This window comes from Musca domestica, unplaced genomic scaffold (genome assembly GCF_030504385.1).
Source record: "Musca domestica strain aabys unplaced genomic scaffold, Musca_domestica.polishedcontigs.V.1.1 31, whole genome shotgun sequence".
NCBI classification, from domain to species: Eukaryota; Metazoa; Arthropoda; class Insecta; order Diptera; family Muscidae; genus Musca; species Musca domestica.
The window spans coordinates 8,652,166-8,677,917 of record NW_026712309.1 but is presented as its reverse complement, the minus strand read 5'-3'; the positions used below and the strand labels follow the sequence as shown (position 1 = coordinate 8,677,917).

The 25,752-nt window shown below is 32.6% G+C and overlaps 1 protein-coding gene across 2 annotated transcripts in view; it reads right to left on the bottom strand.

The window, feature by feature from the left end:
- Positions 1 to 17,067, bottom strand: part of LOC101893103 (muscarinic acetylcholine receptor DM1) — an 80,940-nt gene extending 63,873 nt beyond the window's left edge. The window contains exon 1 of one of the 2 annotated variants that reach the window (XM_059124974.1): positions 16,052 to 17,067. The gene's annotated coding sequence lies outside the window, so the exon portion shown is untranslated. The remainder of the gene's footprint in view (positions 1 to 16,051) is intronic. The other variant, XM_059124973.1, reaches the window with a different exon arrangement.
- Between the last annotated feature and the right edge of the window lie 8,685 nt (positions 17,068 to 25,752).

Genomic DNA, 25,752 nt, shown 5'->3' with positions numbered 1-25,752 from the left:
GTAGCTCCCATATAAATTTTCATCCGATTTGTCATTTTTGTCCTCCGCAGCCGTAATATGCACTCTGTAACAACAATGTTTGGGAAAATATATCAAATACAGCTCAGAAATACCTTTGCCAAATTTTATCGAGATCGGTTCGGTTTGAATATATCTCCCATATATAACTTCGTCCGATTTTATTGTACACCAAACGTCCAATATTTGTCCAAATGAGATGAAATTTGGCACTTACGACCGAATTGAGTCTAGAAGCTAGTATGTCAAATTTGGTGATCGGTTCACATATAGCTATAGCTCCCATATATATTGTTCATCCGATTTGTTATATTTGTTACCCACAGCCGTAATTTGCACTCCGTAACAACTATATTCAGGGAAATATATTAAATACAGCTCAGACATATCTTTGCCAAATTTTATCGAGATCGGTTCAGATTTGCATATAGCTCCCATATATATAAAATGGGCAATACAAGTCCGAATTTAAATGATACAAATGCTTCGGCATATTTAGTCTTTTGAACTTTAAATTATAATTATAATCATAGCGTGTATGATTGAATTCTCCCATAAAAACTTTTAATTGTTATGTGGAGCTCTACTTAATTAGCAAAGTGGTGTAGGGTATCATAAAGTCAGCCCCTCCCGACTTTAAGACTTTCTTTACTGTTTTATTTTTTGCCTAATGATCAGCCAAACTTAACATGCTTTCACTTGTTTACATTACACTGTGCTACAAAATTCATTTTTTTCAATAATTATGGGGAAAGTCTAGCATATTATGCAAGTAGAGTTAAAAAGCGAAAAGCCGTGTATCGTATTATATCGGTGTTTTAAAAGTTTACCTTGAAAAGTAACCAAAAATTAAATGAAAAAAAAAAAAACGTGAAAAATACTGGAAATCGGTGTTATCCTTACAAGAAGACTACTACCCAAAAGTGAACCGACCCATTGTCTTTAACAATGATTCCGGATGTAATCCACCCTCAATCCTCATTCTAAATATTGCGAAATATATCTCAAACTAAAGGGGCCCCTGTGTACATTGTACATTGTCATTACTATTGCCTTAACAAAATTTAGCCTAAGAACCCAGCATTCCTTTAGGTTTTTGATCTAATAAAAAGTACTATCATCAATCAACTTGGAATTTTCCACAACCTAGACTGGCTATTGTAGAGTGAAATTATAAAAACATTTGTGGCGAATTGGGAAAAAGTAATAATTTTTTTTCCGAAATAAAGATAGCTTTTTATTAACAAAAATTGTTTTTTTATGATACATATCACATTTCTTTTAAAGGAATATTTTGGACATATTTTTAAAAAGGACCAAAACGACTTCTAAAATTTTTGATTAAAGTATTCCCCTTATTTTAATCTGCAATATTGCGGAAGACACTATATGCCTAAAATGCACGGATTTCTATGCATCTTAATCTGAAGATTAATATAACTTAACATTAGTTAGTACAGTATTTGTAATGAGTTAATACACGGGAAATGTTTGCAATGAGTATTGTATTGTTTCGTTTCCAATATTCCGTCATCTTGCAGAGTACATATCAGTTTTGTTTTGTTGTTACAACACAAGTCACGTTATCGGTTTTGTTTCGTTTCGAACTTTGAGAAATGCAGAACGAAACGATTGCAAATGTTTCATATAGTTTATTTTCGTTCGCTGGCCTCAACATTTCTTATAGACAACTAGTTGAACCCGGTTAGTTTCGCTACCCCTTGTGATTTTATATGCATCCAAAATTTTATATACGAATATTTGTTGGCTAAAAAAATAAAACAAATTCAAGAATTTAAAAAAAATATATTGTAATACTTTAATGCGTAAATAAATAAATAACTCGTTCTGCCAACGCGTGAACATGACAGAAACAGCTGAGGCACATTCCAAATTCAGTTCGCATACACGAAGTGTTTGTGCTTCGGATTTATTCATAGCAAATGCCAAGCGTGCAGGAAACTGCAATCTTTTGAAGTTAAGTGGAGTTTCTATTGTGATTAGTACATTCGAGGTAGCAAAATACTTCCCCGTAATAATTGTAGTTTTAGGGTAGTTTTTATACCCTCCACCATACTATGGAGGGTATATTAACTTTGTCATTCCGTTTGTAACTCCTCGAAATACTCATGTCAGACCCAACAAAGTATATATATTCTTGATCAGCGTATAATTCTAAGTCGATTTAGCAATGTCCGTCCCTCTGTCTGTCTGTTGTAATCACGCTATCTTTCGAACGAATTGAGATAGAATATAGCCCCCATATAACGGTACCTCCGATATTCGGTATTTTGATGATTTTAGCGACATTATTTACCGAAATTGTTTCAATTTACGTATTTAGAGTTCGTAATGGGAACTACAGTCTGCCTATGCAGGTCCAGGTCTTCGTATAGGCCCCATATATCAGTACCTCCCTATATTCGGTATTTTGACGAGTTTAGGTACAACACCCACCGAAATTGTTTGAGATATCGTATTTGACGTTAGTAATGGATGCTATAGCCTGTGACAGAAAATTGTCTATGCTGGGCCAGGTCTTCGCACAGCTTCGATACAACGGTACCTCCCTATATACGATATTTTGATGATTTTAGATACATTATTCACCGTTTATTTCAAGTTTCGAATTTGAATATGGTAATGGCTAATGGCAAACAATGCCTATGTAGGTCCACGTCGTATAGACCCCAATATAACGGCTATATTCGGTATTTTTTAAATTTTAACAGAATGTTTTAAGGATTTTATTTTTTGAAAATTTCCAAATATGTTCCAAATGGTGGAGGGTATTCAAAGTTCGGCCTGGCCGAACTTACTGCTTTTATACCCTCCACCATACTATGGAGGGTATATTAACTTTGTCATTCCGTTTGTAACTCCTCGAAATACTCATGTCAGACCCAACAAAGTATATATATTCTTGATCAGCGTAAAATTCTAAGTCGATTTAGCCATGTCCGTCTGTCTGTCTGTTGAAATCACGCTATCTTTCGAACGAATTCAGATAGAAGGCTAAAATTTTGCACACGTGTTTATTTTTCCAGTAGGCAGGTTAAGTTCGTAAATGGGCCATGTAGGTTCACGTTTTCATATAGCCCCCATATAACGGTACCTCCCGATATTCGGTATTTTGATGATTTTAGCGACATTATTCTCCGGAATTGTTTCAACTTTGGTATTTGAAGTTCGAAATGGATACTACAGCCTATGACAGAAAATTATCTGGGCAGGTTCACGTCTTCGTATAGCCCCCACATAAAGGTACCTCCCGATATTCGGTATTGTGATGATTTTTGCGACATTATTTACCGGAATTGTTTTAAATTTGGTATTTGAAGTTCGTAATGAATACTACAGCATAAGGAAAAAATTTGTCGGTGCAGGTCAATGTTATTATTCACCGTTTATTTCAAGTTTCGAATTTAAATGGGGTAATGGCTAATGGCAATCAATGCCTATGTAGGTCCACGTCGTATAGACCCCAATATAACGGCTATATTCGGTATTTTTTAAATTTTAACAGAATGTTTTAAGGATTTTATTTTTTAAAAATTTCCAAATACGTTCCAAATGGTGGAGGGTATTCAAAGTTCGGCCTGACCGAACTTAATGCTTTTATACCCTCCACCATACTATGGAGGGTATATTAACTTTGTCATTCCGTTTGTAACCCTCGAAATACTCATGTCAGACCCAACAAACTATATATATTCTTGATCAGCGTAAAATTCTAAACTTCTTCGCACAGCTCCGATATAACGGTACCTCCCTATATACGATATTTTGATGATTTTAGCTACATTATTCACCGTTTATTTCAAGTTTCGAATTTGAATATGGTAATGGCTAATGGCAAACAATGCCTATGTAGGTCCACGTCGTATAGACCCCAATATAACGGCTATATTCGGTATTTTTAAAATTTTAACAGAATGTTTTAAGGATTTCATTTTTTGAAAATTTCCAAATACGTTCCAAATGGTGGAGGGTATTCAAAGTTCGGCCCGGCCGAACTTACTGCTTTTTAACTTGTTATTGTTAGCCTAATACCATTCATTGCAAAGGTGTTCTGGTTCAATGCTTCTTAACAAAATCATATTCCATTCATATCATATTTTACAAAATGTACTTTTACACCAAATTCCAACACACCTTCCGTATTTCATTGAATTGGAGGTACGTACCGTGTTTGGTGCACAAAATATGTGAAACCAGACAAGAATATATATGGGAGCTATATCCAAATCTTAACCGATTTCTAATTAATTTGTCAAATTTATTATTGTAACCAAATTCCGCCACACATTCTGAATTTCATTGGAATCGGACATACATATCGTGTTTGGTGCTAAAACATGAAATCGGTGCTAAACCGAAATGTATATATGGGAGCCATGCCCAAATGGTACCAAATTTCGTCTCGTCTCGTTCATTTGAATCGGATATACGTATCGTGTTTGATTAAATCCCGTCGCACATACTAAGTTTCATTGGAATCGAACATACATATCGTGTTTGATGCATCAAATAAACGAAATCGGTCGCAAATATATATATATGGGATCTGTATCCAAATCTTAACCGATTTCATTATAATTTGACAAGTGTGTATTTGTTTTAAATACCGTTACACGTTCCAAATTTCATTGTAATTAGAGATACATAGGGTGTTTGGTGCATCAAATACATGAAGTCGAATGAAAATATATATGGGAGCTATATCAAATCTGAACCGACTTCAATATAATTTGCAAATTTATTTTTGCTTCAAATTCCGTTATGCATTCTAAATTTGGAGACTGTATCTGTATAAATAGATATGTGCATATAAAATTTAAATTCTTGGAGGTACCTCCGATTCTGATGCTATCTCCAGTTCCAAGTGGAATTTCAAAAATTTATATAGCCTATGTTACTTTCAGGCGATGTTGTAGTATACATGGAAATTTTCAGGAAAATCTGTTCAGCGGCTTTCGAGTCCATAAGTTACAAACGAACAAATAAACATATAAACATTTTTCTCTTTTATAGATATAGAAGATACGTGGACCACCTCTTAATGTAGAGTTATCGGGTTCTTAAATTTTAATAATAATTTTCGATTTACTTTGTAAATTAATTGTAACCTTCATACTTATAGAATCAAAATTAAATGCTATCGTATAGATCCAAAATTTTAACCCTGTTTCCATTCTGTCCTCAGATAAGTGTGGATATTTCCTGAAGATACTATATCTTTTATTGAGGTGGTCATTGAAAAATATAAACTCCCTGTTCGTTAATAAATTTCAGAAGCTGTAACCTGTACACGTTTGAAGTACTCACTTTTCTCAACTCGAAAAAATTATAATATCGATATAGACTTTTTACAATCCTTACCCCACTCCACTAATATTAAAATTTGCTTGATAAAAGTTATTAACTAAGTACTACTTATTTGGGTAACTATAAACACCATATGATCGCTATTTACATGCAAAAACATATGGAAACAAGTTTATTACATCTCAAGAAAGCTTACTTATTACTTTTGTAACGATCGATGCTTTAAATTTTGAAATATCTGGTCATAATATAATTTATTAATTTTACACAATGGTCGGTTTACAATCCTTAGTTAGTAAAAACTATATACCTTGTCAATACCGAAAATCAGATTCCTTCTAATTGATACATTTTCTATCGATTCACATCAATAAATTTGTACTGCGAGACATTTGGTTTGACCATTTTTGGTCACGGTCGTAGCACTGCAGCAAGTTCCGGGTCAACTAGTTCTAAATAATAAAATTTAATTTGGACATGTCTTATTGCTTTCTAGAAAAAAAATTAATAAATAAAAAAAGACGAAAACAAGAAGAGTATCTGTGTAATAGATGTTTTTTGTAAGAATTTGTACAAAATATATACCATACTAGGTGTAGTAGTTTTGGTGTTTGATGCACATTTTTAAAAATATTACAATGAATAAATCTGGCTTAAATAATTTTCAGACTTTTCCGTTTGAAAGAACTTACACTCTGTTAAAAAAGTAATTGTAATTGCGGTCAATTTAGGAAATTTCAGATCTTCTTGATATTATATATATATATTGATAATATTATATATATAATGAAAATTGATATTATATATAATGAAAATTGTGCTGCTTACATAAGTCATTAATTATGCTTTAATTATTAATTACTTTAAAAAATACGCATTAAAGACTAAAAGTAGGGGCCGGCAACGCGGACCGGGCCAGCTATATATATATATATATATATATATATATATATATATATATATATATATATATATATATATATATATATATATATATATATATATATATATATAGCTATATACATATATAGCTGGCCCGGTCCGCGTTGCCGGCCCCAACTTTTAGTCTTTAATGCGTATTTTTTAAAGCATAATTAATGACTTATGTAAGCGGCACAATTTTCATTATAAGTAATTACTCCATGACTAAATAGGAATTAATTTTTGTGTTAAATACCTTTATGATAAAGAACATCTATAATAGACCAATGTGAAAATTCAGCTCAATTTATATTGTTGCAAAAAGCTTAACATTTTCATTCAAATGATCTATAATTTCGAATTTGTATTTCCAACGTTTAAAATCCCGTACTGCTTCGTATTTACTTTTGTTCACCTCATACTTGAAGGCAGAATGTTGTCAGAATAGCCAAAAAAAAAACTCTTTTGGGCATTAATTTTTTGTCATTTAAACTGTGCGATGGAGATCCAATAAAGACCACATTTTTCATCGTAGTGTAATTCAATGACGATTAAAGAAATGTTCGGTCTCGTGTTACTTTCTAATTTCGTATTTTTTCATGTTTCTGCCACAATTTCCGACTGAATAAGTCCCAGATTGACATTTCGGAGTTTATTTCATATAGACGTACATCCCAAATCTACGAAAATACCTTAAATCATATGATGGTGATACTGAAACATGATCATTTCTTGCAATGATGTTTGTTCAAATTATCAACATAAGGTAAAATTAGTACGAAAAATATGGTTAAAATGTAGAATATACTTGAAATCGGGTTGTTCTGTTATCGGGGGTTATGACCCATTTCATGACCTGCCAAAGCGATTAAAGGTATCTTGAATGTTTGGAAAATTTTTCTGGAAGGAATTCGCTCTACTATTTTGCGTCCTTTATAGTCGGTATTTCACGGATTGCAGTCCCAATGTATTTTGCATTTTGAGCTCTCATTGGACGAATTATTGTCATATGAAAGAAACAGGTCCACTTTTTGAAGTGAACCCTTCGCATCTTTCAGCTGAAGTCCTGGAGTTGAAAGCTAGATGCCAATTTTATACATGAAAGATCGCCATTTAACATCGTATTACACACTCATTTTATTTTTAATATTATTCATTCAGAATTGAAAACAATAAGAAATGTACACTTCAATATAGAAAAAAGAAAGGATTGAAAAAAGACAAATAAACTTCAACTGGTTCGCTGATTTTTTTACGGCAAATTTTTAAAGGTCCTTATGAAGTGTGTCTGTAGAATGTACTATTATTTTGAAATTCGATTTCATTGAAAAATTTTCGATTTTTCCCGATTTTAGAATTTTCGTATCTTATTCTCTTCTGAAATGATATTATTCGTATTACCCAATAAATACATAAAATCTATAAATAACAGTTTTATCCGTTTATACTACCCAAAAAAACTACGCATCATATTAGAATTCCAAAAAAAAAAACACTACAAATGTACATTCGAAAATAGTAAGTCAAAATGGAAAAAAAACATGCAAAATAAAACATTACTATTGTACATTTTAAAAGTCAAAATGAAAATGTTCAAAATTTCACATTTTTACGCGATTTTTTGGATTTTATGCTTTTCTGCCAATAGGCAATTTCGAATTTGTCTGAATCGTTAAAATCAGACCGGCGGTCTTTATTTAATAAGCGTAGTAACTAACACAACTTTCTTTTACATATAGAGAGACAGATTTAAAAGCAGGCGCGTTCCTCAGCCCCTAAATTAAACCTTACGGTTGGTTGGAAAGCCAACAGTATCTCGTGTAATAATTCTCAAACCGATATCTTCATTAATTTGGCAAATATAAGGATTTTAGATAAATCGAAATAGTGGGCGTAAAAGTAGGCGTGGTCAATATTTTTTTCTTTAAAAACCTAACTCGGGGTATAACGAATGTTTGTACAAAAAATTATTCAAATCAGTGCACCCGTTCTCAATTGATACCGTTACCAACGAACAACAATTGATTTTTATATATATAGATTTTACAAAAATATCAATATAGGATAACGTACCAGTAACGGTTGGTCCTTTGCGAGTCCTGATCAAATTTTCCAGCTGTAGGGCTTCAATTATATGTCAACGGCTTATAATAGCCCCATGTAATAGATTAGCTCAATTTTATTCATATTGCACCCAAAATAGCTTGATTTGATCATAAACGCTTTTTTGGTATTGAGCTATGACAAAACTTGCGAATGTTACCTTTGTGCGTAATTTTCAACAAATATGCAATTTCCTTACAAAAGCTTTAAGGAGCTAAGTAGAAAAAAGTTGGTTAAAGCTTTTTCAATATTAGCCGTAAAGTAAAAATGGTATTGTGTACGAATCTGAACTCGTTAAATATTTCTGGAAAATTATGGAAGGAAAATATTTTGAAAGCGAGGCGCCACAGGATATGTCCGATCAGTTTCGATATCGGATGGAGTTTGCATGTAAGGCAGATATAGTTTCGATTTTATACATATGTATATAAAGATCAAAAAACGAGACATATTTAAAATAGTAATGTCAAAAAATGTTTTTATATCCGAATAAATTTGTCAGATTTGATGATGTTAGGAGTTGTCAACAAAGTTCTACAGATAAATTTACACCAATATGTGAAAAAATTGATATTTTGTCTTAACGTTTACTTGATTATTTCAATCCCTCCGAATGTGTTACCATTGTCGACCAATAATTTGGCTTCCGCAGGAAATCCCAATTCCGCTAGTACATACTATGAAGCCTGAGCAATCTGACGGTAGCGGGTTCAACGATACCGGCCAGCAAAGATGTGCGCCGAGTATTTTTACCAACAATTTGTCGTGCACGCCGAGAGCGATAAGGCAAAGCGAAGAGTACAACGTCGTATCAGATCTTCTCCCGCCAAGGAACCACAACAGTTTACAAGGGTTAAGTTGCAAATGTCGTCCGGAACGCTATGTCATCCTAAGCGTTGGGCCCAGACGAAATCTCAATGGCAATGATGAAACAACTGGATACGCCGGGAGTTGAAAACCTGACGAAAGTTCTCATCGTGTCGCTAGCCACCCACATAACCAAAGCCTGGAAAATGGGTCGGGTGGTACCGCTACAGACCGATTTCGATTTTCCACTAGCTAAGAATCTCTAGGACTTACTCCTCCCCAGCATTGGAGGAAGCTATCCAGCTGCCAAGCATCAGCAAGGATTCCGTCCACAATATTGTACTACAACAGTATTACACGCCATTTCCACACATATTAGTATAGGATTGAACCAGATCAAGCCGTATCAGAGAACATTTTTGGTAGCCCTTGACCTACCAAAGGCATTGAAAATTTGAAATCCAAGATGGCGGTCGCTACAAGATGGCGGATAACGTAGGTTTTATCAATTCCATCAATATGGGTATCAAATGAAAGGGCTCAACAAGCAAATTATACATTCTATAAAAAAAAAATTTAAATCCAAGATGGCGGCCTCTACAAAGTGGCGGATAACTTAGGTTTTATCAATCCCATCAACATTGGTATCAAATGAAAGGTCTCAACAAGTAGAATACAATTTACTGTGCAAAATTGAAATCTAAGATGACCGCTTCCAAACGACTGATAAAAAATTTTTATCAATTCCACCAATATGGGTATCAAATAAACGGGCTTGACAAAAAGAATACAGTTCACTATACTACCTCAATATTTAATATGGTCGCAGCCACTAAATGACGTATAATGAATCCACCACCAAAGTCGAGAGTTTGTATAGTGTGGCGTTAGGGTGGCTAAAAATGATACGTCGTTAGCGGTACGCCACACAAGTTAAGGTGAAAGGTTAAAACGCGCCGAGAACTGTATGGCATTAGGGTGGATAAAAATGATATGTCGTTAGCATTTTCCCCTTAATATGCATGCATCTTGTTGAGCATAGCCTTGCCCCTTTATTGGACCTTTGGAAAAGATAGTGAAGGTGATAGAAATAGTCGATTACAGAAACGACGGGAACAATTAGCGTCAAAAACACCTGAGCAATATGATGCCAGGTTAAAAGATAAAAACTAAAAACTAGAAAAAAACAAGTAAAAAGATGTTCCTCCACTATTTGGAATGAAGTGGAAAATGTAGCCATTATATAAGGGGCTATACGACGACGTGGACCTGCATAGGCAACTTTTGTCATAAGCCATTACAATATTCAAATACGAAACATGAAAAAAAAATCGGTGAATAATGTAGCTAAAATCGTCAAAATGCCGTTGTATTGGGGCTATAGTATGCATTACGAATTTCAAATACCAAATTTGAAACAATTCCAGTGAATAGTCATCAGAATACCGAAAATCGGGAGGTATCGTTATATGGGGGCTATACGAAGACGTGGACCTGGCCAGACAGTTTTTTGCCTTAGGCTGTAGTATTCATTACGAACTTCAAACACCAAATTTGAAACATTTCTGGTGAATAATGTCGCTTAAATCACCAAAATACCGAATATCGGGAGGTACCATTATATGGGGGCTATAGCAAAAAGTGGACCTACATGACTCATTTTCAATACCAAAAGTCCTGCAGACATAATACACATTTGAGTAAAATGTAATAAACCTACTTCATTCCGTCCGTCTGTTCGTTTGTGGGGTCTAAAATGTATATTTCGAGGTGTTACAATCGGAATGACAAACTTAATATACCCTCCATACTATGGTGGAAGATATAAAAATATGTAAAAAAAAAAACTTTTTAAGTTAAACGGTTTTATGTGAAACATACATTGCAATGTTTAAGATAAATGTACTCAAAACCAAAAAATGCTAAAATAGATACCGATGTGGGAATTATAAACATATGCGTCGACTTGACTAAAATAAAACCGTGGGGCACGTCAATTGTCTACAAATTATCGACTTAATATGCGATAGAAGAATCGTTTAATTCATCGTTAAGCAGTGGCCCGCAGACGGTGAGGAAATTACTTACTATTTTCTTGCTCATGAATTTTCCAATAGTTATACCCTCCATGTAAATAAAAAAGATGGTTCAACTAGTTAATCATGGGACATTGCTGGCTGGCCAGGAATCGTTTCACTGCTCGTAGTTTGTCTTTTATCGACAAAACATATGGTAAAAGTAATACTCGCCACTATGAAACCCTAAAACTCGCTTATAATGAAGCTTGCTAGTTTGTTTCCACATCCTAGCCCTATTTATCATACGCCCATCGTTGTCGGCGTTGCCTAATTATAGTGTAGCATTACAAAACAAATTATTTTAGTCTAGTCTATGCATATGTTTATAACTCCAACGACTGTATCTATTTTATTATTTTTTTGGTTTTTGGTACATTCATCTTAAACATCGCAAAGTATGTTTAACATAAAACCGTTGAACTTAAAAAGTTTACCAATTTTTATTTGGGTTGTTTTCAAAGGGAATGTAACCATTTGAGAATGGCTGAGAATTGTAAAAATCTAAGTTGTTTTTTGAATTTTGTATATTATTGCATTATTTTTAATATTATTATTATTATTATATATTATTATTATTATTATTATATTATTATTATTATTATATTATTATTATTATTATTATTATTATTATTATTATATTATATTATTATTATTATTATTATTATTATTATTATTATTATTATTATTATTATTATATTATTATTATTATTATTATTATTATATTATTATTATTATTATTATTATTATTCTTATTATTATTATTATTATATATTCATATTATTATTATTATTATATTATATTATTATTATATTTATTACTATTATTATTCTTAGTATTATTATTATTATTATTATTATTATTTATATTATTATTATTATTATTATTCTATTATTATTATATTATTATTATTATTATTATTATTATTATATTATTATTATTATTATTATTATTATTATATATTAATTATTATTATTATTATTATTAGTATTATTATTATATTATTATTATGTATTATATTATTATTATTCATTATTATTATTGCTTATATATTATTATTATTATTATATTATTATTATATTATTATTATTATTATTATTACTTATATAATTATATATATATATATATATATATATTATATATAATTTTTTTTTTTTTTTTTTTTTTTTTTTTTTTTTTTTGAAACTTTGTTCAGAATCCTAGCATATTTCTGATAATTGTGAAATCCATGATAAAAGAATTTTTTCGTTAATTTTGCGTGAGTAAGTTAAGAAGACAAATATTTGATGTTTCTGTGCCGGATCATATATTGTTTTATAAGCTTTACACTTATTTACTATTTGAAATGTTTGTGATATTTTAAGAGAATAGTCTTTTGAATAAGTTTATTAGACGTTCTTGATGACAATTCATTGAATGTGTGCTTGGGTGATCCTTACTCTATTTAGTTTACTTCTAGAGATATAAATAATAGTGTAATGTTTTTTTTTTTTAGTATGCTCTTTAAAAAGGTGTATCAAGTTGTCTCATAACTCCCATGGATTTCGAGATATCCATTTTTAATGATTAAATGAATAAGTTATTGGTCAATATTTTTAACAAACGAATGAACAACAATTTTGACTTATTAGAAGTGTTTCTAAGTAATTACATTTTAAAAAAGAAAAAAAAGTATCATCTATATTTGCTCAGATATACTTCTACAATTATGAAGAAAAATTACATCCAAGCACCTACGAGACAAATTCTCAAATACGTCATTCAATTATGAGGCCTGTTAAACATATTTGAGTTTTTAACGGTTGTTAAATAATACGACGATATTTCGGTGTTTAATTCTAATTATTTTGAGGTGACACAAACATATTGTTATTTTTAGCATAGAAAAATCTAAGTCTTTTGTGTTGTTTCGATCCACAATAAGAAAGATAGAAGCAATATATAAATGTAGAGTTGAAATTAAGTGGAACATTAATTCGGCCTTTTCTATAGAAATGTGAGGATTTGTAATAGGTCAATGTTTTCGTTTTCAAACGTTTTCAAACCGATATCTTCATTATGTTGCGTGGTCAATTTGTTCTTTCCATAGTTGGGTAATGAAGAACATTTGTAAAAAAAATATCCAAATCTGTCTAGCTGTTTTCAACTGATTCAATTACCAGCGAACGACATTTAATTCAATATTCAATTTGTCATTTCGTTTGCCATACCTCGAAATATTCGGTGGTGACCCCAAAAAGTATATGTATTGAAATTTGGTACAAAGGAAAAATTATATGCAGGCTGATTGGTATTGAAAATGGGCTATATTGGACCACGTTTAGGTATAGCGTCGGATTATAGAACAGTTGCCGATTTTATTGGCGAATTGTAGAAAATTACGCATTTTTTTAATTTTGTTTAAATTTTAACAGAAAATACTTTCAATTTGTAGTTTATAATCAATGACTTGAGAACTGCCATTGACAAAACCGATTATCGGAAAAGAAAAAGCTTTAATGCACCATTTTCAATTTTAATTGCAGTCAATTATCGCAAACATAATCTAAGTTGTCGAGAAGCCATGAAAAATTAAGAACTACGGCTGAAATTAAAATCTATAAATTGGAATAAATATAAAAAATACATGATTTTTGGTGTTTATGATCACCGTGATGCGGCACGTTGAAGAAATATCATTAACAGTAGTGCCTGTCAAGATCCATCTTGATATTTTGGATGCTCTTTAGCGAGTAATAAATTATTTTAATACAAATAAATATGTTGTTATTCTTGTACACCAACTCAAGATATGTTAAAAAGGTTCAACTTTTCAAAAAGATTTAGACTTGGCGAGTTTATTTTCAGTAATTTTTGTCGTTCTCTTTTGAACTTGCATCTTTTTTATACCCTCCACCATTCTATGGAAGGTATATTAGCTTTGTCATTCCGTTTGTAACTCTTCGAAATATTTATGGTAGACCATAGGACATTCTAGGACGATTTAGCGATGTCCATCTGTCCGCGTTTTTGTATAATCGTATTCGATTTTTGTAATGGGTGCTACAACCTATGCCTAAAAATTTCGTATAGCGACATTCTTCACCAGGATTATTTCAAATTTCATATTCAAAGTTCGTAATGGGTACTACAGCCTATGACTAAAAATTTTGTATGCTGGTTCATGTCTTGTAATAGTAGCAATTGGTCTCAAGTAGATTTAAATGATCACTAAGATTTAAATAATTCTTTCTATGAACGTGAAGAATTTGCATTAGATAAATTAATTAGAAATTATTAAAAAATGCAGTATAACTTTTAACATAAACTGAAGAATTTTCGTTTTGTGGATTTTTGGCTATTTCTGACAATTGATTTGGCGATGGCGGTACAAAAAAATCGGATAGTCCTGGTTCCAACCAAATCCAAATCACTTGAAACCTTACATTTGGATTTCATGGTACGCTACAGGCAAACTAACTGGTATAGCCCCCGCATAACGGTACCTCAGAATTTTCGGTATTTTGAAGGTTTCTGAAACAATTTCCAATCAAATCGGCTGAAGCTTAACATTTGTGGTTCTTGAATCGTCTGTTCTCTCATTTTGTAAAATGTTTAATTAAGGTCCACTAATTTTTGTAAGATTTCTGATACAATTTCCAACCACGCCACGCTATTTGGACTATTTTTTCAGTTTAATTAAAACGTATTGTAATTATAAGTTATCTTTTTCTACTTTGTTCATTATTTCATGTTATTTTGATAAACATAGTTCGGGCCGTGTATTTTTTAGAAATATTCTGAATTATAATATAATAGAATTAACATTAAAAATTACAAACTATTTGTTGTATATAATATAATGTTACCAACGAATTGTGTGTCTTTATTGTATTGCAGAACTCATAAAACACTAATGTAAATTAAACCTTTTCAACAGGTTGCGTGCAATACGAATAGCAATAGTTAAAGGAAATCCCTAAAAATGTCAACATGGATCAAATTGTGGATTTTGGTTAAAGCCGCTCTGAAATTAGGCTTGGTAATGTGCTTTTGATTTATGCTGTCAAAAATTGCCTAAAAACATAATATCTGAAGAAAAATTATTTGTGGTATATTTTATTGTTGTTGCGTTTATTCATCAAATCCTCGCATTACGCAATATTATCGGGAACAACAACGATAAGTTTACCAGCTTACATTTATTTTATTTATAATGAGTCCATATTCTTCAAAAGACGTTGAAAATAAAGTTATTTTTCCGAACACATGTTGATTAGTTTTTCTTCCAAAAAAATATATATTACAAAAATGTGCAAATGCATTTTTCGAAACGGCCTACTCGCGGAGTATTGAATTAATGCAAATTACCGTTTAGAGGTAATAATCACATCAACAAGAGGAAGTGTACACAAGCACATACACTAATTTCTATTGCTTCGTTCATATGCTCCTGCATTGAAGCAGTGACATCTGTTACATTTCAGTGAAATACTTTGCTTGCCAATTCTACATCCTTTTGGTAACTTAGTTTGCGCTATTCAAAACGTGCTCATCGGAAGTGCCCCAGTATTAAATTGTCTCTATAACATTGTGTCTCTTTTTCTATACCTATGACCCTTCTCTCGTTCTCTCTCTCTCTCCCTTGAATAATTCATTTGCTCCAGTTTCTTTCTCTCTACTACAACCACAAAATGTGTTTGTGATGTCGCATCTTTGACTTTTGAATAGATTTCCTTTGCATGCAATATAGAACACAAATCTGAACACATGTAAATATAAATGTATGTACATATACAAGTAATATTATTTGTACTCACACATTACAGCGATTGAATATTATGCTACACCCCACGGTTCTGAAGCGGCTACTCCTGCTGGCCTTCCGTACAACTCAGGTGTCTGCAGCGCATATCTCTTCTTTTAACACAAACACATACATCCATGTTTACAAAAGCTAAGCATTAGCTGACAGAAAACACCGCTCCCTAAAGTATGCTTTGCTTTGGGTTCGCTTCCCTTCTAAATGTATGATAGTCGTATAAGCATACATAAGTATTAAGTAAAATACACGTGCGTGTGAATATTTGGTTCTTCGGTGGGTCGGTTGGTTGACTGGTCGCTCATTCACTAATTTGTTCGCTCGCTTGCTCGCTCGCTCGCCCGTCTAAAAATTGTGTACACAGTATTTTATTCCATTATTATTTTACACCACACCGATACATTTTGTTTTATATTCATGGTGGCTGATACGTTTAACAGTCATCGCACTTTTATATCGATGCTATTCAATTCAATTGGCGTATAAATTTTAGTTTTTCAATTTAATTTCAGTCAGTTCTGAACAAACCAGGACAAGTTTATACCATTAGATTCTCACTTAACCCAGTATTTTATATTCATCGATTAAGGGCGTCACATCACTTTTATCTCAAACATAACATTTTTATACAAATTGCTGAATTCGACTTTTATTATTAACAGATCTTATAATTAATATTGCCTATGTTAAGTATTTTAGGTAGTATTTATAATGCGATTTTGAATATGTGTAAATAAAAAAGAGTTGTACAAAAGTTTTAAATTTGATTAGAAAAAAATATCCTTAAAAATACTCGCTTAGCTTTTTCACAACAACGTAACTGTTCCACATCTCGTCCTCGACTAAAGTGAAAATTTCAAATTTGAGATACAAGATGGCCGAGAGAAAAAATGTGTTCTCATACGAATACATACCTACTAAAGCGATGCTTGAACTAGCAATGTCTATTGTGTGTGCAGTTGTCAATAGAATAAATGACAAGAACTTTTTCAAATATGTACCTTACAGCCTCAAAAATGTTAATATACTGCAACACATCTAAATAGGTATAATACATTTTGAGCTTTGCTATTTTTAATTAAAAAGGAAAGTGACAAGAATTTTTTATTAGAAAATTAATATTACAACACACTTTTTAAAAGCGATTCAAGCGAAATATCAATTGTAATTCATTTATTCCATCTCTAATTCCAAAATTCTATTCTATTTGTAGTTCATCAAATAAAGTAAATTGTAATGTTTTAGAAATTTTCTAAAATATCTGAAATATCTATTAATGTTTTTTTTTTAATTTTTCAACATTTTTATTTTTTTAATAAAACATGAGGGCTTTGTTGTTGTATTTATTTTATTTTCCAATATTTCGAAATTTGTGAATTTCATCTTCAATAAAATAAAATAAATTAAAAGTTAAAATAAATTAAATTAACTATATCACAGTGATACCAAATACCTACAGGTAAATACATTTAAATTGAATTCCGAAAATAAGTGAACGGTGAACTCAGGGTATTCAGGGCATTAGTTTTGTATATGGACTCTCAAAAGGATGCGAAAGAAAAATACCGTTCCAAATAAGTTTTTCAATTTTTTTTATTTTTGGAGCGGTGCTTTTCTTTTGCATTTACATTCGTATAAACATTCAGAAATGGGAAATATCAACAATGGACGAACTGTTTGATTCAAGTGGATCTAACTTAAACAAAATTATAGTATGTATCAGATTAAGCAACCGATATATCAGATATTCACACAGGATGTAATATTGGTATGTGCGTATTTTTATGCCTATATGTTGAAAGTAATATAGTGTCATATTGCATGGATATCCTCAACATTCAGAGACATATAAGGTTAAAAACTTCAATAGGATCAAGAGCATAGTCTTTTCCTCTTTTTATTGGGCGTTTGTCTACGTGGATTTCGAACATTAAAAAATGTGTCACAAATTTTACATTTCAATATTGCATGCGTATATTTTAGCAAATATCTATCTTCCTCTACCATTCTGAAATGCTCTGTTGGCAGACAAAGCCATATGGCTAGAGAGGGTATATATCATTTTATACGGCCGAAACGTGCCACATCGAAATAACGTTTTTAGACCAAAGGTCTCTGTGGACCTAGCTTTGGACCAAATCAGCGTACGAAAACTTTCGAAGGGAGTATCCGATTTCATCCAAACTTGGTACATCGCAATATTATTATCAAACTTATTATCAAACTTAGACCAACTTCAGACTGCTGTCATTTCTAAGCCACTCGTCCGACAGCTGTTAAAATTATTCCAGTGACAGCTCATTGTATTGTTTACAAGCGTATAAATTTATTTTGGTGAGAATTTTCCAGAAAAAAAGTTATTCGTTATGGAATTTAAGGTGATAGTGCGTTTTCTTTTTTGCTCTGATTTTAACGATTCATATTCAAAATAACCAAATTTGAAAATGTTCATTTTGACTTTTAAAATGTAGATGTGTAATGTTAAATATGTATGCTTTATTTTGCATGATTCTAATATGTTGTGCGATCTTTTTGGGGAGTATAAAGCGACAACGGACGAAACTGTTATTTAGAGATTTTATGTATTTATTGGGTAAGTGGAATTATACGAATAATATCATATCAGAAAAGGATAAGCTATGAACAAAATAAAAATCAATATTTTATTCTTATCGAACGGTTTTTTCAATTTGATTATCATTATTTAATTGACTCGATATCTTGAGAAATGAAATTGCAGGAGTATTGCATTGAAGTGTAGTACCGAATTACGTAGTGGCGAAACTAATTTCATAATTTCATGTCACACCAAAGTTAAAGGATTTTTTTAATTTTTATTAAAATTCTATATTTGTAAAAACCTTACTATTGGTCCACTGTTTCCATGTAACAATACCCGCTTAGAATCCGTATTTTGATTATTCTAGCCACATTCGTGAGCTGAATTGTTTAAAATGTAGTATTTAAGACCCGTATGAGATAACAGGCCTTATAGCAGAAATTTTTCTATTTATTTTTGGTATTGCACCCTACTTTTTGATATTATGAAGACCGATCTCATTAGTGTTGGCAGTTCAAAGTGAAACGCGTTCGAATATTAAACTACTTTTATATTCAACCAAGTAAAAAATAGTAGCATGGTTGCCAGTATCAACACGAAATGTACACTTCTCTCTTTCACTAGTTTTATCATTAAAAAGTACGGGAATGCAATAGTAATAAATGAAAAACACTGTATCTTTAAATAAAAATTCAACTTGTAATTTGATATTTACCTTAATATATGCTCCAAAATTTAACACTGACTATCGATTACGCTGTTCGGATAATATATACTTCATAGCTGAAAAATCCATATCCAGGGTTCTGGACGGGGTTGCGGTTTTAGAGCGGTTGGTCTTGGGGGTTGGAAAAAATTATTACCAAAATGTTGACCTTGCGGCATTCGGTTATAATAATTCCTTGGATGAAAACTGTTATTAAACTGTTGGGAATTCTGGTGAACATTGGGTATGTGAGCTGGCTGAGGATAAAAATTGGGAGAGACATTCGGACGGTGTTGAATTCGCGGTGGTAAAAAATTGGGTTTATTGATTTTCTGCCCACGATTAGCAAAATCAGCTCTAACTATTTGGTTTTCCACTTTTAAACAAAGTTGAAGGGCTTGTGGAAGGTCTCTTGGCTCCTTCATCCCTAGATGAATAGACATTTGGCCTTTAAGACCTCGGATAAAAGTATCCAGAGCCTTATCTCTGTAGGTTTGAGCTAGAATGTCGAGGGAATCTCGTCCAATATCCAAACAAGATAGCTTATTCATTATGAGAAACAGGTGTGAATATACCTCCTGATAGAAATCTTGGACCTCGCTATTTCCCTGCACTAGAGTATTCAAGAGTTGTAAGGTCCCGGCGTAATGTAGAGTTAAACATTTAGAAATGGAGTTCCAGTTAAGGGGGTATTATAAGATTCGAGCGCTGCATCAGCGTTCCCTACAATTTTATTTCTAACCACATTCAGAATTGCATAGTATTTAGGAGAACCTTTTTTAGGCTCATAAAGTTTCATTATCCTGTCTAGAGTCTAGAGTCTTTCACATTTTATTTTGTTTCTACTTGCTTGACATATTTCATATTTTGTGGATGGTGGTGTCATATGACGTTGGTTCGTTGACACAGTGGCGTATGCAACGATAATGATGAGTTAGCAACAGTGGCATGTGTGTTCAAAAATTATGGGTTAACATATATACTTCACAGCTGAAAAAAGCCTTTCCTTACTTTGACACGTGGATTCAAGAAGGCGGTACATAATTCCCTATATCATAGCTGTTAAGTTTGAATTTTTTTATAACGGTGCAAATAGGTTTAAGAATTCCATCAAACTCGTTTGTGAAACTTATATATAATTTCGAATTATCCTATATTCTACATATCAGCTATCTATTGATGTGGTGCCTCTATAAAGTATAAAAATTAATTTTAAGACCAAGAAAATCAGCAATTCTTACAACTATTTTATGGGTTTAACTTTTGATGCAAACAAGTGTTTTTCTTTTAATATCCGTCAACACTGAACCAGTTAAAACAGCTCAACCACCAAATTAAATTTAATTTTTTCAGTAGGTCTATTTTAATAATTCTCTCTATTTTCTCATACCTCTTAGCTAAACTAAAAATCCAAAAAAACAAACAAGCCACACTGTTCTATTAATAGACAAGGCACGGTCGACGAAGGGGTTTTTGTTGTAACAGACAAAACCAACTTACATGGTTATGCTACTTCGTTCAGGCTGAACGAAAGCATAACAAGTGGAGAAAGATGTAAATGTTTATAAGTGCGGTTGTAAGATTTAGAAGACTTTCCAAGAGAATTTTAGTTTTATTTAATTCTTTGGTTCCTCTTCTATTGAGCTTACGATCTCGTCACTTGGGTAAAAAAATGTTTTTTGTCATAGAAGTTATTTTTAAAATAACTTCTGGGGAGAATATCCCAGACAAAAACAAGGGAACTGATGAGGATTGGTGGCTCTTTCCGAAACCTAGGTATTCCCTGCCTTACCCCCTGGTAAACATTACCATCGTTCTCCACTAATAAACAAACGTTGTTTTTATAAAAACAACAATAAAGGGATAAAGCCAGACCATTTTGCAACAACAAAATACTACGGTATCCCGAACAAACAAGCCACACTGTTCAATCCATAAATATAATAAATTTAAGCATCGAATTTTCATAATATTGAATTTTATTTATTATGGTTGCATTACTGTCAAAACACCAAACATCAATATTTCATCTCAAGTCGTAAACAACAACGTAAGAAATTTAAATGCACGTGTTTCATACTTTTATAATATTTTAAATCATGCATTCTCATCCTCAGTTCCAGCCTTTAAAGTTAGTCCTGAGGAAGAACCTGCTTGGTCCACTCCTTATCTTAGGAAATTACGAAATACTAAAAGTTAATTATTTGAAAAATTCAAAAAATTCAATTCTTCGTTAAATTGTTCTAATTATTCTAACTAGAAGTAAGTACATCACTGAAAATTCAAGGTGTTACTCTAACTATTTATCTAAATGAGAAGAGACTTTAAGTCAATTCCGAAATTTTCTAATAATTTATTAATTCAAAAAGAAGAGTCCGACAATTCCCTGGTAGTATGAAGCTTGGTAACAAAAAAGCTCTCTACCTCTGTTGAAATTGCGGATATATTCGGCGAATTCTTTCAAAAAGTTTACTCTACTTATACTTTTAATTCTAATTATTGTTATAGCATTAAAAAAGTAAACAATTATCCTTTAACTGTTCTTACTGATGCTGAAGTGTTGATTGGTTTAACTTCTTTGAAGTACTGCTGTTCCCCAGGTCCGAACGGTGTTCCTGCTAATATTCTAAAAATGTGTTCATTCGAATTGTACAAACCACTCACTAATATTTTTAACGATTCTTTAGCTACAGGCCTTTTTTTGGAGATCTACCTTTATAGTACCTTTACATAAATCAGGTAGTAACAATGTGACTGAAAATTATAGTGGAATTGAAAAATGTAGCTAAAATCATTAAAACACCGAATATTGAGGGTACCGTTGTATGGGGAATATACGATATCGTGGACCTATATAGACAATTCTCTGCCAGAGAGTAAAGTGCTCATAAAGAACTCCTTGTGTACAATTTCAGACAATTCCATTCTAAAATCATCAAAATACCGAATATCGGGGGTACCGTTATATGGGGGCTATACGATATCGTAGACCTATATAAATAATTCTCTTCTAGGAGATAAAGTACTCACAAAGAACTCCTTGTGTGGATTTTCAGACAATTTAATTGAAAAATGTAGCTAAATTCAAAAAATACCGAATATCGGAAGGTGCCGTTATAAAGGGGATATACGATTTGTTGGACCTATATAAACAATTCTCTTTCAGGGGGTAAAGTACTCATAAGGAACTCATTGTGCGGATTTTCAAACAATTCCGTTGGAAAATGTGGCTAAAATCATCAAAATACCGATTATCGAATTTTAGCTTCCTGTCTTAATTTCAAAATACTGATTATCGAATTTTAGCTTCCTGTCTTAATTTGTTTTGACTCTAGCGTGATAACAACGGACAGGGCTAAATCGTCTTAGAATTTTACGCTGATCAAGAATATATATACTTTGTTGGGTCTAATATCATTATTTCGATGAGTTACAAACGGAACATACCCTCCATACTATGTATGGTGGAGGGTATAAAATGTGACTAAAATCATCAAAATACCGAATATAGGGAGGTGCCGTTATATGGGGGATATACGATATCGGGGACCTATATAGACAATTCTCTGTCAGGGGGTAAGGTACTCATAAAGAACTCCTTATGTTCAATTTGAGACAATTCCATTATAAACTGTGGCTAAAATCATCAAAATTTTTACATATTTTAAATGTTATAGAATGAAAGCAAAAAATGTCCATTGACCCATTCCCGGCGAAGCGCTTGCTTGAGGTGACGAAACTTTGGTATTTTTTAGTGCCAACCTTGCTTTCCAAAATACTCCAGACACAATAGTCCAACGAATTGGTATTCGGAGATTTTGGTGGCAATTGTGCGCTGGAAATAAAGAGAGGAACCTCATTTTGTAACCATTCTTGGGTGGCGCGAGCTGCGTGCGATGGTGCTGAGTTCTGTTGGAATGTCCAAGGTCTGCGGCCAAAATGTTTGCGTACCCACGGCATTAATACACCCTCCAGTATATTTTTGCGACAATATTCGGCATTTATTCTGATGTCACGGTCGATTAATACGAGCGGAGAGCGACCATCGCCTATTATGGCAGCCCACACCATCACCATGGCCGGCGCTTGAGTTCTGGTGGCCAACCGAAGGTGCAGAATTTCAGCTGATCTATTTGGCAAGTAAACGCGGTCATTTTGCCTCATCGGAGAAAACCAAATTTCGGCAGTTCACCACTTCGGTCAAGCGAAGTAACTCTATAGCTCTTTTGAGTCTATTTTCTTTCTGTTGCGGTGTAAGTTCTTGCACTTTTTTTAATTTTAATGGCTTTATCCCGAGCTCATTTTTCAATATTTGCCGAATTAAGTATTGCTATATGTTCAGCTCACGAGCCATTTTTCGGCCACTGCGACGAGGGTTTCGATCAAGTCGCTTCTTTACTTTTCGAACCATTTGTGCTGATGTTGCTGTTTTCTTCGGTCCACGCCCTTCGGGCTACGCTACCAGTATCACGGTAACGATACTGGATTTTTCACATTTAAATGCTGGAGTGCTCTAATGATAGCCACTTGTGGTTTTCGAGCCAAATATAAAGAAATCACACTATCAAGCTTGATATTAATGATTTTAGCGACATTATTCACTGAAACTGTTTCAAATTTTGTATTTGAAGTTCGTAATGGGTATAGCCTATGACAAAAAATTTCGTAAGCAGGTCGACGTCTTCGTATAGTTTCCCTACAAGGGTTTTCATTTAAGTGTTAGTTTTCGGTTTTTTTTTTTAATTTTTTCAAGTTCCTTTCAAATGGTGTAGGGTCGGCCCGGCCGAACTTATTTGACTTTTTTGATTGTTTGATATGGATTTGTTGGAAAATATATTTTCAAATAGAAAATTTATTATTTGGAATCAAGTACAGCGGCTTTCAGCAGCTCTTCGTCGATTGAGTTAAAAAGTAGCTTACGTACGCTGGCTTCAATTTCTTGTTGATCTTCAAGCAACATAAAACAAAAAACAAATCCGTATCAACGGTCTCCCGTATTGCCACCGTTGCCAGGACCGCTCTGCTTCAAGCAATACTTACGACCATTGAGCAGCGCAGTCATTAGCCAAAGCCAAACCTTGGCTGCTCAGAACACAACCCCGTTGCTTTACTGCCACGAATCAGGTCATTCCAGGCCTCCCCTGTCACATGTGACATTGATTCAGCTGCCAAATTCATTGATGCTAGTGCTGCAACAGTCGGTGTAGATGGTTCCGGTGCCGGTGTCGGATCAGTATTCTTTTCTGTCTTTTGATGGCCTTCTAGCTCCTCTTCGCTTTTTAGAAAGTGTATTTGTGTCCTAAGAAGACTTTAAATCTTAAAATTATTAAACAAACAAAAATAATAACATCTGTAGCACAGCAACAAAAAATCTTCATTAAGAACTCAAAAATTTTTGTTACCATTTATAATATAGTTTTTATATTTTGTCATTATTTTATATCGCATGATTTTTTTTTCAATTTGACTTTCTACATTGAATTACAAATACAATTTGGAGGAGTATTCCATACAATTTGCAGCAATATAGAGAACTAAAATGTAGAAAATATATCGAGAATTGTTACCGAAATATAAAAGATTGTCTACAATGCCTTTTATAGAAGAAATATAAAAAATATTCTGATACTAACTAACCCGGACCGCGTTGCTGGCCCATAGTATTAGTGTTTAATGCATATTTTAGGAACCTAATATAAGTTGTATTCTCCTTGAAAAAAAAAAACATAAACTTTGGTATAAATGTTGGCCTACAACTGCAATCCTTCTAAAATTTGCCGGTTTTCATTGTTAAGCTTATTGACGTTTTCTTTGCTTTGTGGTTTATTGTTGTATTCCTTTCTACATGTTTATTTAAGGGGCACAATATTTATGATGAATGAAAGAATTTTTCATATACAATTGTATATATATATTTTCGAATGATTTGGAGTTTTCGTTCGCGGAATCGATAGTAATTTCTAAATTAAAGTAAACTCTCACAGCAAAAATGTTAGTTTATATTCACGTAACGGTCTTTTTTAAGTGTTTCAAATGCCCTGGCTACAACGCTTTAATTTAACTATCAAAAATAATGTATCATCGGCTTATAAATATAACAAGTTAAAAAACATTAAGTTCAACCGGGCCGAACTTTTAATACCCTTCACCTTAGGGTAAATGAAACATTAGAACCCACCATGACCACAAATACCAATTTTTAGACACTTTCAAATATGGGAAAATTTGGCAAAAATCATCAAAATACCAAATATCAGGAGGTAATGTTATATGGGAGCTATACAAAAACGTGGACGTACATACATTCATGCAATGTTTCGCCACCGGAGCTAGAACCCATTATGACCAACAAATACCAATTTTTAGACAAATCCGTGAAAAATGTGACAAAAACCATAAAAATACCGAATATCAGGAGGTACCGTTATATGGG